This window comes from Numenius arquata, chromosome 11 (genome assembly GCF_964106895.1).
Source record: "Numenius arquata chromosome 11, bNumArq3.hap1.1, whole genome shotgun sequence".
NCBI lineage: Eukaryota > Metazoa > Chordata > Aves > Charadriiformes > Scolopacidae > Numenius > Numenius arquata.
This window is the reverse complement of record NC_133586.1, coordinates 26,034,993-26,052,937: the sequence shown is the minus strand read 5'-3', so window position 1 is coordinate 26,052,937 and position 17,945 is coordinate 26,034,993.

The window sequence follows — 17,945 nt, the reverse complement described above, 5'->3', positions numbered from 1 at the left end:
TACTCGGCTCGGCTGACATGACTGCACCATCTAGAGGCTGCACTGGCCTGCTTGGAGCAGCCCTGGCTCCAGCTCACCCCAAATCCCCCCGCTTTTCCCCCCTCAGGAAGAGAGCTTAGCCCCTGGCAGGGCTTCTTCCTGCTAGGCAGGAGAAAGGGTCTGGAGAGTCATGCGCTCCAGGTGGAAAACCCTGCTCTCCTCCGAGGTATTTTCTGTGAGCAGAGCCATGTCTCCTCTTGCAGAGATGTCAGCTTCTCTGTGTCTGTGTGTTGGTTGGTTGTACTTTTTTTTCTGGGTGTCAATTCTCATGAAGCCAATTTAGCAGGAGATGTGAAGTGAGAAGCCGGGGAAGGTCAAAGCCCACCGTGGAAGGGCAGGGAAAGGAGCTGTGGGGTTTGTCAGGGTTTACCCTGCTGATACAGCCTGAGCCAGGGGTCTGGACAGAAAGAGGGAATGAATCTCTCGGGGGACAATGAGAGATTTAATTAATCAGTCACCGGCAGCCCTCCTTGGAGGGACAGAGAGCAGTAGCAAAGGGGAGAGCTGAGGAAGTGACCCTACGGATCCAAGGCTGGCTGTGGAGTGGCGAAAGCAAACTTAAAGAGATAGCTGGGGAGCAAAGGTTTCCGTTTCACAAGAGGCACAGGTGGTTGATATACAGGCTGTGCGGGGAGCTGCTGTGCGTACAGGCACTTTACTAGATGCCAACTGTTTGTGGGGGTCTGGTGCCTGCCACCAGGCAAATTTCTGAAAGGCAGGTCCAGGCTTTGAGACTGTGATGGGAAAAAGTGTTCCAGCCTGGGGAGCCACCTCTCTCCAGCCCAGAGGAGCTGCTGGCAGGAGTAATTAGTCTGTCTCTACTTTCCTCCTCTGCCCACCAGGCTCCTCCCAGAGTGCTCCTTGCCCTCTGACAGTAAGGAAAGCCTGATGCTGCCATTGCCATTCCCTGTCCTCCCTTTGTTTGGGCATTACAGTGTGAGTCACCGGTCCTCACCTTGCCTCCATCATTTCCCAAAAAGCAGACCCAGTCTGAGCAACAGGAAACCATCAAACTGCTGTTTTGGCCACTGAGATATTTCGTGAGACCCTCCAGATCCTTCCCACCCACCTGCCTGCCAGTGCTGGCAGTGCCACCGACCCTGGAGATGCTGCTGGAGGTGCTGGTTTGCCCGGTGCAGCAGGTACCCCGTGCCGGGATGCTCTGGCGTCACACAGAGACAGCTGCTTCGTGGTGCTGGTGGGGCCTTGTCAGAAGAACAAAGCCTGCAAGGGAAGAGCATCCAGCTAAATCTCTGGGAAAGCAAGAAGAAAGGGAAACACGGAGAGCAAATGAACCTTACAAGAGAATAAATACCCCCTCCCCAACACACACACACAGCAACCTGGCTGCCGTCTGCTGCAAGGAGTTCAAAGGCTCTTCTGTTCTCTCTCTCATCAGCTCTGGGCTCCACAGGAGAAGCAGCAGCACGGATTTGGGCAGCAAATGCTAATAACACAGATGTTCTGACAATTTGCTTGTTTCTACAATTAAAAACAAAAAGATCCTCAAAACCCAAATGCGAGGAAATGAGCACATTAAAGAACTTCTCCTCCGCATGCCTATCGCGTAATGAAGGGCTGCAGGTTTGTGGGGGAAGGGGCTGGGTGGTTTCAGCCAGAGCCGGAGCCAGAATGGGATGCTGCAGGAGAGGAGCAGCCCTTGGACCATGCTGGGCTGGTGAGCCCAGTTGGGAGATGCACTGGCCATGGACTGTGGGCATCCGACCCCCATGTAGGGATCGATGGAGGGGCCGAATGGCTTGGACGGTCACTGCCCGTCTCACCTGTGGGATGCTCACTGCCGAATTACTGGGAGATTGTTTTTATTACTGTTTTAACTCTTTTTTTAACCTTGTTTTTCTCTCGGCTGCACTTTCACTCATTAATTTTGGTATTTTTCTCACGGTATATAACCCCTGTCACGGCTGCCATGGCAACAGGAGGGAATGTACTCAGCGCTAAAATATCCTCTCAAAAATAACAAAAATAAGACAACAGAGGCAGCTTCTGTGGGCTGCTGCAAATGCAGACCTGGCCCGGCTTTGTGGTGACGGAGGATGAAAGATCCTGCAAGCCGGGGAAGCCCCTGAGCTCTCATCCTCCCACGGTGCTCAGCTCACCTCCCATCTCGGGGCCACATGGGCTCCACAGTTGCCATGCTGGAAACTCCTTCTGGGATGGACCCTTGGGGCTGAGGACCACAGACCTCCTCATCCAGCCTCCAAAACTCATCCCTTTCCTTGAGGACCACTTTCCCCAAAATATCACTGCAAAAGAGGAAGAAACATGGGTATGAGCTAGGAGAAGGTATTGCTCAGGGGGGTTTGCTGGTCTCTGGTGGGTTTTTGATCCACATGTGGATCCCTGGGTGGAGAACCAAATGGTGATGTGAGGTCCCCAAAATCAGGAGCTGGAGCCAGTGCGGTGGCATGGCTGGTGGGGCTTCTCACACAATCCTGTTGTCTTTTTCTGACAGGATTATCGGTCTGGTTGAGAAAGGCAATTGTGTTGATATAGTACACTCAGATCTCTCCGAGGCATTTGACTTTCTTCCACCTGACATTTTGATTAAAACTTGCATTATAAGGAATTAACAGGGCACATATTAGATGGATTAAAAATGCTTCCCTGGCAGATCTCAGAGGTAGTTGCTAACGGGTAGATATCAGTAAGTAGCGCTATTTCTACCTACCTCCCCCTGGGGACCAGTTCTTCGTCCACTGCTATTAAATATTTTTATCAATGATGTAGATAAAGTTATGAAATCTTTGCTGGTGAAGCTTGAAAATGACACCAGGAGTGATGAGAGAGAAAGGAACGAAGATGGTTTCATGCAGAATCACCCGGTTAAATGGTCAGGGTGCATTTGAATACAGATAAATGAAGGAACATATCTGGAAATTAAGCTTGCATGTTAAGCCTGCGGTCTAGATCTTGGAAAGCAATGACTCTAGGCATGCCCATACTGGGTGGAGATACAAACACTGGCTTTTAACCAGCGACCAAAGGAGCTCATGTGAAGCTCTCCCAGGAGTACCTGCCTCATCCAGAGATGCAGATTAGTCTGTTGAAGAGGAATTAGGGATCTGTGGTACCCCAAAATGAATTTGGTGTGCCCTGCTGTGGGTTTCTGAAAGGGGAGCACTGGTAAATAGCTCACTGCTGAAGCACTGTTTCTGGCACCCACACTCTGAGGGAGGCAGGGAAATACCAGAACAGCTTGAAGGAGCACCACAGACCCAACCACGTGCTGGAAAGGCAGGCCTAATGATGTGATGCTCTTTAAAAAGTATGTTGTCAGGTGATCTGAGGACCTGGACTATGTCCTCTCATGTGGAAAAGATAGTGGGGAGCCATTAAATCCCACAGAAAGGTGTAACAGGAGCAGGGCTGGAGCTGGAAAGAGGCAGATTCAGCCTTGAATTGAAAGCCAGTGTCCTAGTGGTGAAAGCATTTGAAGGCTGGAAGGGCTTTTCTCAGGGAAATGATGGGCTCACAGTATTGCTCAAGCAATTTGCAAAGAGATTACATCTCTTTTTTAAAAAGAAACCATTTAATCCATCTCCTGGAAGCAACTCTGAGGCTGATATGAGAATGGGCTGGGGTGAGTGACCTCCCCTGGTCTCGCAGGGGCCAAATTGTCCACCTCATCCCTTCCCTTCACAGGCCGATGGGAACAGATTGTCTGCAGTGCCCTGCAATTATTCAAGCAATGATTAATCAACCTCTTGCCTCAGGGTTCAGGTAGACTTTTGCAGAGAACAGGAAGCTTTCTGCCATCTCCACTCATCCTCTGCAGCACCAGACATTACTTCAAGTAGAGACAGCAGAGCACCAAAAATGAAAGCCTACTGGCAAACTGAGCTTTGGTGCTCAGAGCCTGAGCTGATTTTGGGATTCAGGCTTGGGAGGACTCTCAGAGTATCAGAAGCCTGTGGGGATGCACAGCTCCCCAGGGGCCGGGAACCACCCCCAAGGGGGCAGCTCCTGCTGTTCCCAGAACCATGCCCATGCCAGGGACTTGGGCTGTGGTGGCCTCCCTCCTGTCCCCTGCCTCTGGCACTCTCTTTATTCCCCTAGAGACTCCAATTCTTGCTCACGGGCCTTAGCACAGGGGCTCCTGGGTAGGAAGCAGTGAGCTGTGGGAAGGTCACTCATGAAGTGTGGGGAGTCCTCTGGCCCCCTTTGCTGCCTTCCCACCCCTAGACCCCTGGACCTGACAGGGTGCAGGTCTAGGAGAAGGCATCCTCAGCCATTCCCTGGCCACGACACTGGTGGATTCATGTCCTGCTGGCACAGGAGCTGCTGAGGGTCTGGCAGAGCTGCCCCAAAGGGAGGAGAAGCTGGAGAGGAGCAGGAAGAGGGAAGTTCTCTGGAAGGACAGCTTTTCAAGGCATCGGCTGAATCTACCACATCCCTGCTGCTTTCTAAGCTGGCCTCACCTCTTCTGGCGGATCTGCTATTCATACCTCCTCTGCAAGGAGAATTACACCCATTTCCTGCTTTTGTTAAGGTCCAATGGCCTCCTGCTTGTAAACCCACCTCCAACCAGCCTCCAGCTGCTGCTGGGAGATGGTCCAGCCCTGGAGACAGTCTCTGCAAGCAGGCACCGGTGAAAAGAGGTTTCCACACCCCCCAAACAGGAGTTGTTCGCTGTTGGGAGAGCTGTGACCTCTCCCCACAAGATCCTGCCTTTTGCTTGCAGTCGAAGGGAGACAGGAGGAAACTTGGGGAGAAGGAGACCAGATCAGACCTGCCCTGCCCAGCGTGACTTAACGGGGTTCGGGAGACACAGCAGCAGGAAACTCAGCTGACGCTCTGACTTGCCCACAGGGCTGGGCAGGAGAGGAGCTGCTCTGCCTACGGAGAAAGAAAGAGGTTAGGCTCTCCTCATCCCCTCTCCTGGCAGGGCAGACACATTTTGGGGACCCCTGGCCAGCCATGCTGTCACACATGCTTCTGTAGGGCTCAGGGTTACATCAGGGGCAGTCATCACAGCAGGGAGCGTGCTGGGTACCAACTGTGGCTCAGGGACCATGGTGGGGACAGAAAAACCATGCACATGGACACCAGAAGATGGAGAGTTCAGGGTCAGCATGGACTTGGCAGGAGATGGCAGGTACTGACTGAGAGGTGCCCAAGGCAAGGTTAGTGGATGGAGACAACAAAGGAGAAGGGAGGAGGAGGACGGGGAGCCCAAGGTGCCATGAGCATCAACAGAGTAGAAAAAAGTTCACTGTGGATGTGGAGGGCAGGCGCAGGTGGAAGACAGGGACCCCAAGGTGCCATGAGCATCAGGAGGGTAGAAACACTGTGGATGTGGAGGGCAGGAACAGGCAGCCCTGGCACTGAGACCTCATGGATGGGGGAGACCAGGGCTGGGAATGGAGAAGCACTGACGCGGGCAGTATCTGGTGGGAGGCCAGTGTGCTGCATGCTGGGGCTGGCATGTAGCCTCCCTGCGCTACCAGGCAGAAGCAGAGGCTTGGGGCTAGCAAGGGGCTGGGGTGGGGGGTGACGGCAGTGGTGGACCTGTGTGGCCTTTGCAGTTACTGGGATGGTGGTTGGAGAGTTGTGTTTGCTCTGTCAGGATGATGCTGCCCCTTTATCTCATCTCTTTGTTTGCTCTGCAATATCCCAGAGCCAACACTCTCCAGGGCAAAATCCAGAGACATTTGAGTGAGACTCCAAGGGAATGCAGTGCTAAAGAAGTGACAAACAAGCTGGGCTCTGCTGAAAAAGTCTAATCGAGATCCTCTCATGTGGGACATGGTTCCCAGTGATGGGAACCCTGCACAGCAGGACTGGCCACAATGGGCCTGATCCAGTCCTCAGCACAAGAAGGATATGGACCTGTTGGAACAGGTCCAGAGAAGGCCCTAAGATTCTGCAAGGGATGGAGCCCCTCTGTTGTGAGGACAGGCTGAGAGAGTTGGGGGGGTTCAGCCTGGAGAAGAGAAGGCTCCAGGGAGACCTTAGAGCCCATTCCAGTCCCTCAAGGGGCTCCAGGAAAGCTGGGGAGGGACTCTTGGTCAGGGAGGGGAGCCATAGGATGAGGAGGAACGGTTTTAAACTGAAAGAGGGGAGATTGAGATGAGATCTCAGAAAGAAATTCTTTGAGGGTGGTGAGACCTTGGCCCAGGTTGCCCAGAAAAGCTGTGGCTACCCCATCCCTGGAGGTGTTAAAGACCATGTTGGACGGGGCTTTGAGCAACCTGGTCTGATGGGAGCTGTCCCTGCCCATGGCAGGGGGGTTGGAACTTGATGTTCTTTAAGGTCCCTTCCAACCTGAACCATTCTATGATTCTATGATACTTCTGTCCCCAAAGCCCAGGAGACCCCCTGGACCGTGCAGCAGCGTGTCAGTCGGTTGGTTTGATGTCACGCAGGTGAGTGGGGTGCCCCCACAAGCAGGAAGGCCAGGGAGGCAGAGGTGGCAGGGCTGTGTGGGCATAGTGGCAAGACAGCTTTGGGACAGGTTCATGAGGAGCTGTGAGCAAGATGTGTCCAGGGAGACTAGACTTTGCCCATTCTGGTAAACAAATAACATAGATTGCTCCAAACCAATAACTGACTCAGTCATCCGTTTCTCTTGCTAACAGACACAACCTGCAGGGCCCTGAACTTTTGTATATTTATTTTAGGACAAAAGCATCAAAAGGAAAATATCAAACAACAAATAATCTACATGCACACTGGCTTCCCAGGCATTCTCTGCTCCCTAGGGCATGCTGTAGGTACAGCCTGTGCTGGTGAGTCCAGAACACAAAAACATGTCTGCCGGTCCCCAGGATTGTCTCTAGTCCCTCAACATCCACCGTTCATCCAGCATCTCAAAGCAGAGCAACCCAGTCTGGGCAGTTTCCTCCAGGAGGTGAGGTTACCTTCAGACTAGTTTGCTGCACAGGGACTTGCATTTATTTTTCCCTCCCAGATGGCCCCCGTGGGTCCTGAGGACTTGAGGATTTATGCAGCACCTTATTGCGCAGGGTGCCCTTTGAACATCTATAGCATCTCCACATAATCCTCTAAAATGTTCCTTTTTTGGTTGCCTTTCATGCCACACAATTGCCAGCATGCAAGCAGTTAGAAATGAGTGAGAAAAGTCCTGTGTTGGTGGGCTTTGTCTGAGGGGATGAAGTTTCAGACGGGTCCTTTGGCCTCAGGCCTGCTGAGGTCACTAAAGTGCCCAGCTTGAGGTAGCCCCAGGACCACTGACCTGGTCCAGTGCTCACCAGCAACCCAGTCACTGTCCCACCAGGAACTCCAGCTTCAGTAGCGATCGCTCACCCTTGCAAACAGCCTTATTCCATCTCTTGAAGAAACTCTTCAAAGCCACCCAAGCACTTTGATTTGGGAAAGATTTTCATTCCTGTGAAGATAAGAAAAACTCCCTTGGCATGGTGCAAGGGCCCCCAAGAGGCACCACAGCCCACGCATGTGTGAGCCTGGCAAGCAAGGGGATGAGAGAGCAAGGCAGGCAGAGTCCATGGCCACCACCTGCAGTGTACATTACCGGTGGCTTGCCACAGGACTGGAGCTGGCCCTGCACTGCTGGAAGTGGACCCTTCCCTCTGCCACGGCCAGTGATGATGTGAAGTGACCCAGAGATAGGCTGTCTCAGCCCTTGGGAAATGGGGTGGCCACCTCCGGGCACTTGGGACTGGGCTTGCAATGGGTGATGGGGAGGTGTCTCCCTGCCGGAGTCTGGGAGGGAGGCCTGGTGTGGCCTCTTGCAGGGATGATGGTGTGATGACCCAGGTGCTGCACTCAGCTCTGCTGCCCAGGGGCTTGTTTTAGAAATGGGTGGAGTGTGTCTGGATTTCAGATCTGTGAAATGACAAAGTGCAAGAGGGACAGATTGATGGGATGGGCTGAGAGCGAGGTGTGAAAAGCCAGGTGGGGACTGGACAGGGTAGGGACCAGGCTCTCAGGGCAGCTTGTCTGTCTCTAGGGAATGATGGGGAGAGTCATGACCATGAGGGGACATTCTTCTTGTTACCCCTCTTGTGATCAGAGCCTTGCCCTGGCCCTCTAGCCTCGTCCTGGCCTGGAGCAATCAAAGCTTTAGTCACAAAGATCCCCTTTGCTGCAGGATCTAGGGGCCAAGAAGTAAAAAGCAATATTGGTGTCTAGGTCTTCTCTACAGCAAGAAGTAAAACTAATGTCCTTAGGCAACTTGGAAGGGAGGTTTGGATAATGAGATCCCATCCAGCCAGCTGAGGTTCCTGCCAAAACCACCATGACCCAGCCAACAGGGAGCAAGGAAAGCCTTTTAGACATCAAGACATCCCAAGCCTGAGTATGGAGACGGCTCTGTGAGTTGGAGGGATGTCAAAGGGAGCTTCAGCCTTTGGTAAGGGCTGGAGGAAAGTGAATTTGGAGCTGCATGGCAAGAAACCATGGTCTCTTCCACCCAGCAAATTCAACAGCCCTGTGCATGAGACGTGAAAGCAAGACAAGCAGAGCCAAGCGTGGGAAGTGCCACTGGGGTTAGAGAGAGCTGTGTGTGCCAGATACACATCTTCAAGCAAAGGGGTAGACCAGCAGAGAAAGAAAAAACATTGGAGAAAGTTGGCCTAGCTCACAGCGAGACATTTTGAGTGAACCTGATCACATTACATTTTGCTCACAAAATTAAATCTCTTGGCCTGATTACAGCAGTGTCACTCGGACCGGAGTGGGCTGAACAGCCACACGCAAAGGGCATTGTGAAGTGGAGCCAAGAGTGGGTTGGACCCTCGTAAGTGGTGAGGAAGGTGAAGGGGGCAGCGTGCTGGTGTCACCGGGGTGCTCCACGGTGGGAGGTGGCAGCACGGGGAGGGAGGATGCAAGGCACAGCCTGATATTTCACAGGCTGGTGAAATGCAAGTGACAAAGGGACCCTGTGCTCACCCCCTGCTCTCCTTCTCTGTGGAGGGGCTGCCCTGTGGGTTCAGAGCCCATCAGGCTCAAGCAGGGCTGGTCCCAAGTGAAAGCTCAGATGCTGGCCCTTGTGCAAAACCCAAACCATTTCAGTGTGGCCCCACAGACAGTTGTGCTGGTGCAACTACAGGAGGCATAGGAGATACAGGGAGGACAAGGCAACTGCAACGCCATCGCTCAACCACGTCAGCCCTGCAGGGACACCAGCACCAGATCCTTTGGTGATGGGTGTGGTGCTCATCACCTTCTGGTCCATCCTGGGGATGCCTGAGAGTGGAAGTGCCTCATCGAGCTCCAAGCAGCTCCTGAGCTGCCTGCAGTGGTGGTTTTAGCTGGGCTGAAGGGGCAGTTCCCAAGCTGGGCAATGTGTTCCTCTGCCCTGCTCTTCTTTTGCTCTTTGTGACTCCACACGTGCAGTGTTAGTGTCCTGTGAGACACCAGACAGGTCCTGCTCAAAGGGGGTGCAGTTAAATTGGGGACACTGTTGAGTTTGAGCATTACATTGGTGGAGCAAGAGAGGGCAGGGTTAGGAGAGAGTGAACTGGAGAGATGCTGGGAGTGATGGAAGGAGCACAGGAGATCCTGGGAGACCTGTCCTACTTTTTCAACAGCTAAGAGCAGGGAGTGTGTGGGGGGGTCCCCCTGATTTCTTGTCCTCAGGCCCCTTGGCATATGCTGCGGGAAGCTGCAGTGGGGATTTGCAGACCAGCGTCCTTCCAGACCAGCCTGCGGTCTCTGCGGTGCCCCATGCAAATGCTCTAGAGAAAGGTGCACAAACGCCCCGGGGCACAAGGCAGGCAGAGGAGGCCCTTGAGGGACGTGCTTGCTCTTCTTTCTGCCAGGAAAAGCCCAGGGCAGAAACATTCATCTGTGCCAGCTCCCTGCCTGTACCCCCACATCGTAACAATGGGGGGCTTAGGGGAGGGGCTGGTTTTGGGGGCACAGTTCAGCTTCAAAGGACTGGAGCAGGCAAAGAGGTACTCTTTGAGCATCAGGACCTCTGCTGATGGGTCCTGAGGGCCTGAGGTTCCTTGCAGGGGGCTTTGTCACAAAAGGTATTATAGAAAAGTTTTTCTCAAATGTTTTTGTTTTTTTTTTTTTTTCAGTCTGAGTCAGGTATTTAAAACCCCATGGACTTTTACATGCCCCTCCACCTATTTAGGAAAGCGGGAGGGGAAGAAGTGACTGTCCCGGTTTGAAGTAAAACTGAACCAATTTTCTGTTCTGTAACTTTACATCCTAGCTAGGCCTCCTCTAACTCTCTGAAATTAATGGCGTATTGTGGAGAAAACTGCTCGTTCTCAGAATGATAAGACCAATGTTTGTGCTCCATGCCAAGGGATGGTGTGCAGAGAGGCCCTTGCTTATACTTATTGCTATAACAACCAAGGTCAGCCAATTTCGTTATTTGCCCCCTTAGAGGGTCGGAAATGGAAAAAACATAAAGGGGTCACATCAGTGGGGAGGAGTGGACAGGAGAGGTGACCCAAACCTGACCAACTGGGGTGTTCCATCCCATCTGCCCCATGCTCAGTATAAAGGCTGAGGGATCAAAGGGTCAACCCCCTTCCTGCGATGGCCGACGTCCAGAGAGGACTCTGTCTGTTCATCTGCCTTTGATCCCGATCCGGGTGTTCCTGACTCCAGAGCTGGAATCCAGTTCCCATCCGTCTCTGAGTCCAGCCTGGGACTTCCCCAGTGCCTGCCGGTGACGTGACTGTCATCCTGGGAGCTTGATACGGTTTTGTATATATTGTATCTATTTCATTATTTTCATCTTTATTTTTATTTTAATATTAATTCTTCATTAAAGTAGTTTAGTTCATTCTAAACTTCTGAATCTCCTTATCTCTTTCTCCTCTTCTCTCCTCTTTTTAGAGGGGGAAGAAGTGGGGGGGGGGGGGGGAGAGTACCATCTGTCGGTCTGGTTTTGGTAAATTCAGCCGAAACCACGACAGTGACAAAACCCATCCCGTAATACATTTTTGTTTTGCAATCCTATTGTTAGCACTGGAAAAACATCAGCCAAAACAGCATCAGTGGAAGGCAGCACACCCAATCCCTGCTGGTGAAACCAACCCACTTGGAGACACCCTGGCTGGCTGCAGGGGACTGGTGGCTGTTTGGTCATTTGGGTGTTTGGTTTATGTTCCTTATATTTCAGCCTGATTTTCTTAGAAAATGAGGCGACTTTAGCTCTTGCCTGATTCCACCAACGAGGGTGAGCTCTGCAGGATTTCTCTTCCTTGGGTTGTTCCCAGAATCGGTGGCTGGATATGGGGAGGTGCAAAAAGTGCCCCAAAGGAGGAAAAGACATAACACAAGCGAATGGCAACCTCCTGCATGGCTGCCAGTATCTTCCCAGCTCTGCGGTACCCCTGAGCCTCAGTGCTGGCAGCAGGGGCCATTTCCCAGTCAGGGACCGGATCCTGATGTGTAGACGTGTGGAAACACAGGGTATGGAGCTGCTCACAGCTCCCATGGTGTCTTCCTTGTCTGTGCATGAACAGCAGGTTCCCTTCCCGGCTTGAATGTGCGCCTTCCTCCCAGCAAACGCTCCCTTGTTTGTGCAGAGCATCTGTGCTGGGCGCAGCATCTTGAGGGAAAGGAAGAGGGAAGGAAAAGACCTATGCTCTGGGTTGTCCTGGGACTGACCTGGTGCCAAAAGCTTGACAGAGTCTAAACTCCTCTGTCTGATAAGGGTACTGCTGGTCCCGAAGCCCTGGTGTCTGCTCTCAGCGTTGGTCGCAGCTCTGCCTGCCGCCAGCCCATCCATCCTGGCCCCAACCTGTGCCTCCTGTTGCATGGGCACCACTTGTGTGACCACGAGGGGACCAGACCTAGGAATAACCTGCCCTAGAAAAGAGGAGCTGCTCGGGCGATGCGTACTCATTTGAAGTGGCTGGATACGGCAGCTCAGGAACCCCTGCTCCACGAGATTTCTAATTACGCTTCTGCATAATTGTTTCAACCATTTCCTCGCGCTGAAGCAAAGCTTATTGGTTTGTAATCCCTAGCACACCCTGGGGCCTTCTTTAAAATGTAGGCCCAGCATTTACTGCCCCCAGTCCAATAGTTGGAGGATGTGAATTTGTGTGTTATTGCTAAAAGCTTAGTCACTTGCTTTTTAGCTCTTTGAAGACTCTAGATGTGTCATTCAGGCTCAGGGATTTGTTACCTTTTGTGTGTTCCAGGACCATGGCTTTGAATCCTCCATCTCTGTCTTTTGCTTCCCCACCTGAGGAGGATGAGTTTGGGAACATGGCTCCCCGCTTCTGCATGAGGATTTCATTTCGGGGATGCCCCCATCTTTGGCCGGCTGGTCCCTCAGGTCTACCATGTTTCCTCCATGCCCCTGTCCCCAGCAGGCTCCCCTGTGTGTGCGTTGCACTGTCTGTGTGCGCTTTCAGCCATCTCTGCCTCCCAATTTCCATCCCACATTTTACCCACTGCATTTTTCGCTTTCTTTCTGTTAGCTCTCTGGAGGTTAATATCTATTTTCTCAACAGCATTTGGCTCAAACAATCTCATGCATCTGCCAATAAGAGCAATATGAAACTTCCCTGTTTCTCTTCCCAGCTGTCCCCAAAGCACTGCTAGGCAGGCTCCAGCCTGAGCCCCATCACTTTGCACACTGCCACGTTCGGGTGTCTGCCTTTCTAGGCTTGAGCCTCCTTCCTCTCCATCCACTCCTCCTAGGCGACGTGTCGCAGTGAGAACTGCCCTCCCTTCCATTCCAGGCACAGCAGCTTTAATCATCTGCCTCCCTCGGAGCGAGCCACAGCAACCCTCTTGAGGCAGGATTGGAGCAGGGACCGAGGTTAAACCCGGCTCTGGCTTGTGACAGACCTATAGGGGGAGGTCAGCCTAAATGGGAACCTCCATAGGAAGAAAGGCATGCCACCCTGCTCAGGGAGAGGGCTTGGGCTCATGCTGGTGCTGCAGCAAAGAGTAAGCTTTGGGGATGCAAAAATGGCATGTCCTGTGTGACCTTCCGGCTGAGATGGCACTGTGAGGCTTGGGAAGTGGGTGCACAGAGGTGCACAGACATGGAAGGTGGTATCACCCAGCATGGACGCTACTGGAGCAGCAAGCTGATATCGCAACAGAAGCAACTGCTGCAGTTGCTGTTTCCTCCCACCTCCACCTGCAGCCTCCTCTCATTTCAGCCGGCCTGCATCCTGCTCCACATGCCCCCCTTCAGAGACCGTGCCCCGTGCCCGGGGGACTGCTCCCAGCAGGATTTTGCAATCTTTCCCCATGACTTTGCCATTTCACAGAATCACAGAATGGTATGGGTTGGAAGGGACCTCTGGAGATCATCTGGTCCAACCCCCCTGCCAGAGCAGGTCCACCCAGAGCAGGTTGCACAGGAACATGTCCAGGCGGGTTTGGACTATCTCCAGAGACAAAGACGCCACCACCTCTCTGGGCAGCCTGTTCCAGGGCTCTACCACCCTCACAGGAAAGAAGTTCCTCCCCATGTTTAGATGGAACTTCTAAATCAAGTTTGTGCCTGTTACCTCCACAAGCCTTTGCAGAAGGACAGGAAGAGCTTCAGGATGGTCCGCCAGCGGGCAGGAACCTGTGCAGGATGGAGGGCTCCCAGGAAGGGAGGCTGACTGTGTTCAGCACAGATTGCTTGCAGAGCACCAGCATCTTCAGCCAGAAGAGAGGGACATTGTGGACCACCAGTGTCTCACTGTGATTTCTGCTGATGAGCACCTGAGGGTCTGGGCACACCTGCACAGTTCAGGTCAGCAATGAGCTGTTGAACATACGAGCTGCTCTCACACTCCTAGACTGACAGAAATTAGGAAAGCATCCCTTGGCAGACCCCCATGCCCTGTGGGGTCACATCTGGAAAGACACAATATGTGATGGAATAATAGAAAACTCGGAATATGTCCCCACAAAAGTCCCAATGACGCTTGGGATCATGGTGCTAAGAAACCACCTGTGAAACCCTGCATACTTGGGACCACTGGGAGCATGGACAAGTGGCTTCTCGCCACAAGCCCCAAATCCTGGTGCTGCTGTCCACATTGGGATGACGAAAGGCTATTGTGTGTTAGACCTGCTGTGGCTCCTGAGAAAACAGGAGGGAGCAATTTTGTGTTCTGAGCAGCAGCAGACCTGATGAAGCAACAACACCAAGGGGAGATGGGTGCCACTGACACCAGTAACAGCTTTCTGCTGCTCCAGAGATGCTTGACTCTGCTTGATCTGGGGATCCAAGGCCCCTCTGGCCTCCTCTCAACAGCACCCTGCTGTCCAGCTGCAAGCTCAGCCCTGTGCCACGCTGATCTGCCAGGCAGGATGAGCGATCAAGCCAGGGCAGCTTCCCAGGGCTCCCAGATTTGGCACCCCAATGGCCTCTCCCAGGTCCCTGCCGCCCCTGGCCACCAGCTGCTGTGGGAACAAGCAGCTCCATCCCCAGCCCTTACCCCAGCCACCTCCATCCCTTTGCAGCTTTGAGCTGGATGGCACTGCTGATAGATGCTTGGGTGGGCTGAGCCATCTACCCAGGCTGGAGCTCCCAGTGCTCTCCTCCATCAGCAAAGCCTCTTGAGCAGTTCTGAAGTTGCTGTTTTCCCCAGAGAAGCCCTGAGCTCTCTGACCAAGACACATCCTTCCTTTGGTTGTGCGCCTAGCATCTCCAGACAGGGATCTCTTCTAAGAGACGAGGCCACCACAGGGTCTCTGCAGAGGTCCCAGGGCAGGACGCACATGGCCGTGCCATGATGCTGCCCAGGCAGAGAAGAATAGCAGCAGCAGCAGCAGGCCTGCGCACAGTTATGCAGTAATATCCAAATCTGCTTACTGTCTGCCGCTGTGATTGAAGGAGTTTCTGTAATAATGTATTAGCTAAAGCTTCCAGATTATCCCAAAAACATCAGCTTTAACAAAGGGGTAATGCCTCTTTAATCCCCGCATGATCCCGGTTCCCAGTCTCTGCAGGACATTAATTCACGGCTAATACACAGACTCCAGGCAGGCTGCTAATGTGGGCTGCAGCCGAGGCTGGGGCCAGCCAGCCCCACGCTGGTCCTGCCTCACCCAGGCTACTGCTTTGTTCTCCCCTGCTCCCTGGGATCCCTGAGATCTTCAGCCTGGCCCCCAGTTTCTGAGCAGGGCTCCTGGCTTTGGACAGCTGAGGTAGGTCTCAGGGCAATAGAGGATGCTCTCCTCTTCCTCAGGCTCCCAATGCTGGCTGTTGGATGCTTGTTCCTCACCCCCACGTCCCTGGAGGAGGACAAGCTGGTGTAATTGGCTGTGGCTGGTTTTGTTGCACTTGGCAAACAGCTTCCTTGAGGCTTGCTGGCTGGAAATGGCATGGCCAGGGCTGAGGGGGGCTGCTGGGTGAGTGTGGAAAGATGCATCCCTTGCAAGCACAAAGACGTCAGAGAGGGCTTCAACCTGGCCCCATCCTTTGTGTCAGAGAAGCTGTTGTCTTTCTGCTCCCGAGAGCTGGTTTTTGGAAAAGGACGGTGCAGGCTGTTGGAGGACAACAGCATCCTGAGGGCCCAGCGAAGGCAGGGCTGCAGGTCCAAGACCCAGTGTGTGTGGAGACCAGCCAGGAAACAAGACAGTACAGGAGCTGGATGGACAAACCTAACAACAGATGGGGACCACGCGATGCCTGTCCCCTTCAGCAGGACCTCAAGAGTTAGTCTGCCCCACTGACAGGTTATAAAACACTGTGGAAAATTGCTGTTCTCATCCTGGAGTGCTGCAGCTGGAGCTGCTGAGCCTCCACTCCCACCCTGTTACCAACCCAGCCATGTACAGAACGAAGACGGTTCAAAGAGAGGTCCCTTGTGAAACAGCTTCTCAGCCTTCTCCTTCTGCACCCCTTTCTTGTTCTTTTCCAGGCCAAATTCCATGAGCAGAAGAAAGGGCTATAACTGAAACTGATGGTTGTGATGGTCAGATGTGATCTGCTCTTTCAGAGAAGACATTTTGCCCTGCAAAACTGTCGTCATCTGGTGGCAACATCTGGCTGATTCCAGCCAACCCTTCAGAAAGTCCTTTTTTCCTCCATGGCACAAAAAGCAATCCTCCTTCCTGATCTACTAGGGATGTGCACATGGTGCCAGCTATCTTGAAAACATTTGGTGGTGGGAGGGCAAGAGAGGAACCATGGGATTTTGTAGGTACAGGCATCCTGGGTGGGGAATGCCCCTTCCACTGTCCATCCCTCTGTGAAGCTTTGGACAAGGCTGCAGCGCAAAGGACAAGGCAAAAGGCTGAGGAAAACAACCCCCACCATGGCAGCTAAGGCATCAGAGGTGGTGGCTGTTTAGCCACACACGTGTGGGATCCCTGGCCATGGAAACTTCACAGCTGTGCTTTACATCCCAGGGATCCAGTGGTCATTCCCTCACATAGCCAAACCCCGGGATCTCTGTCCACGGACTCCTCCAGAAGCAGCTGAGAGATGAGAGACCTGTCTTGGAGCTACCCAAGAATGTCACAAATTGTCTTCCAGAGGTGTCCGTCTCTCCCACAGCCTATAAAGGGACATCTCAGAGCAGACTCAATGGGGAGGCAGTTTCATCTTGGAGGGACGCATCCTACCCCATCTGCTGAGGCCAGTAACCATCTGGGTGAGGACCTGAGCACAGTTCAGCTGCAACCTTTGGGCAGGCTTTTCCCAGTTTCCTCTTTTGATGTGTAAATTGGCAGCTATCTCAAAGAGCTTCGTGATGGCTGACTTCAGCAGCAGGTGCCTTTTTCAGATTTTTTCCTTTCTCACCAATTACCTTTCTGGTATCCACAGTTACTGCATCATCCTCCATCAGGAAGGTTTCTCTGCCTGCTCCTCCATCACCTGGCACCCGTGGGGTACTGCTCCAGACCCAGTGCTGCAAACACCCAGCTGCAACAAAAGCAGGAGGCTTGAGGGTCCCCAGGGAGAGGGTCTTCCTGGGTTGCCGATGAAGCCTGACTGCCCTGAGATGCAGCCTGGCTTGCTGGGAACATGCAGGCACCTGCCCTGACCATGTCTCTGTTTCTACCGCTCTACCGTGTACATACAGGCACCAGCATTGGCTGAGCTCCTGAGGAAACACACACATGGATCCATATGAAAGCTCCCACCCATGTGGGGATACCGTTTGGACATGCAGAGGCCAAATACGCTACAGTTTGGCAGGGATTTTGCCCTCAATCCTTCCATGGCAACGTGAAGGCTCTTAGGTGGACCCACACACAAACAGTGTGACTGTGAGATACCACCTTTGGACCTGGGTTCCTGCTACAGCTGGTGGTATAGGCACAAGCCAGGAGCTGTTACTGGTCATACCGGGAGCCTGGTGGAGCCAGGACCTGAAACCAGCCTTCCCATGTTATATGGACCTGCAGTGAGTCAAGTCACCTCCTGTCTGCTCTCTGCCAGGCAGGCGCTGGAGAGGCTGCTGCAACAGGTCTTTTTTAAGGTGCCCACGCCTGGGCATTCCCCAGAGCTGTGTCACTGCAAGGAAGATATGCGTGAGCTTGCACACACACACACACACATGCACGTGCATGCGCAGAGTATGTGCAAACACATGGGGTGAGCGACAGAGGGTCCAGGGCAGCAAAACAGCCAGAGCATCCTCCTGTTCAGCTCTGGGAGGTGTCTCCAAAGTTCATTTTGGCATCTGCTTTCCCAGGCTCTGTTTTCTCCCCAGCGCTGATTTCCCACACAGTTCCCACAGCCAGTACTCTTGCGAGTGCTGGCTAATGCTCCCCCTGCCTCCGATATGGGTTTCTGATGCCAGCACAAGGCGCTGCAGCAACAAAGCTGGGATGGTGCCAGCTTCTGAAGGTCTGGCTCTGACATACGGCACCCCTGCATGCTCCTGAGGTTGGGGGAGAGGGGATGGAGGTGGAGCAGGATGTTTGGACCCGGGCGGTGGAGCCAGAGGTGTGACATCCATGCAAGAAGGAGCCCAAGGCTGTCAGAGGGGCTGGATTCGTCCTCCTCACCGTGCTGG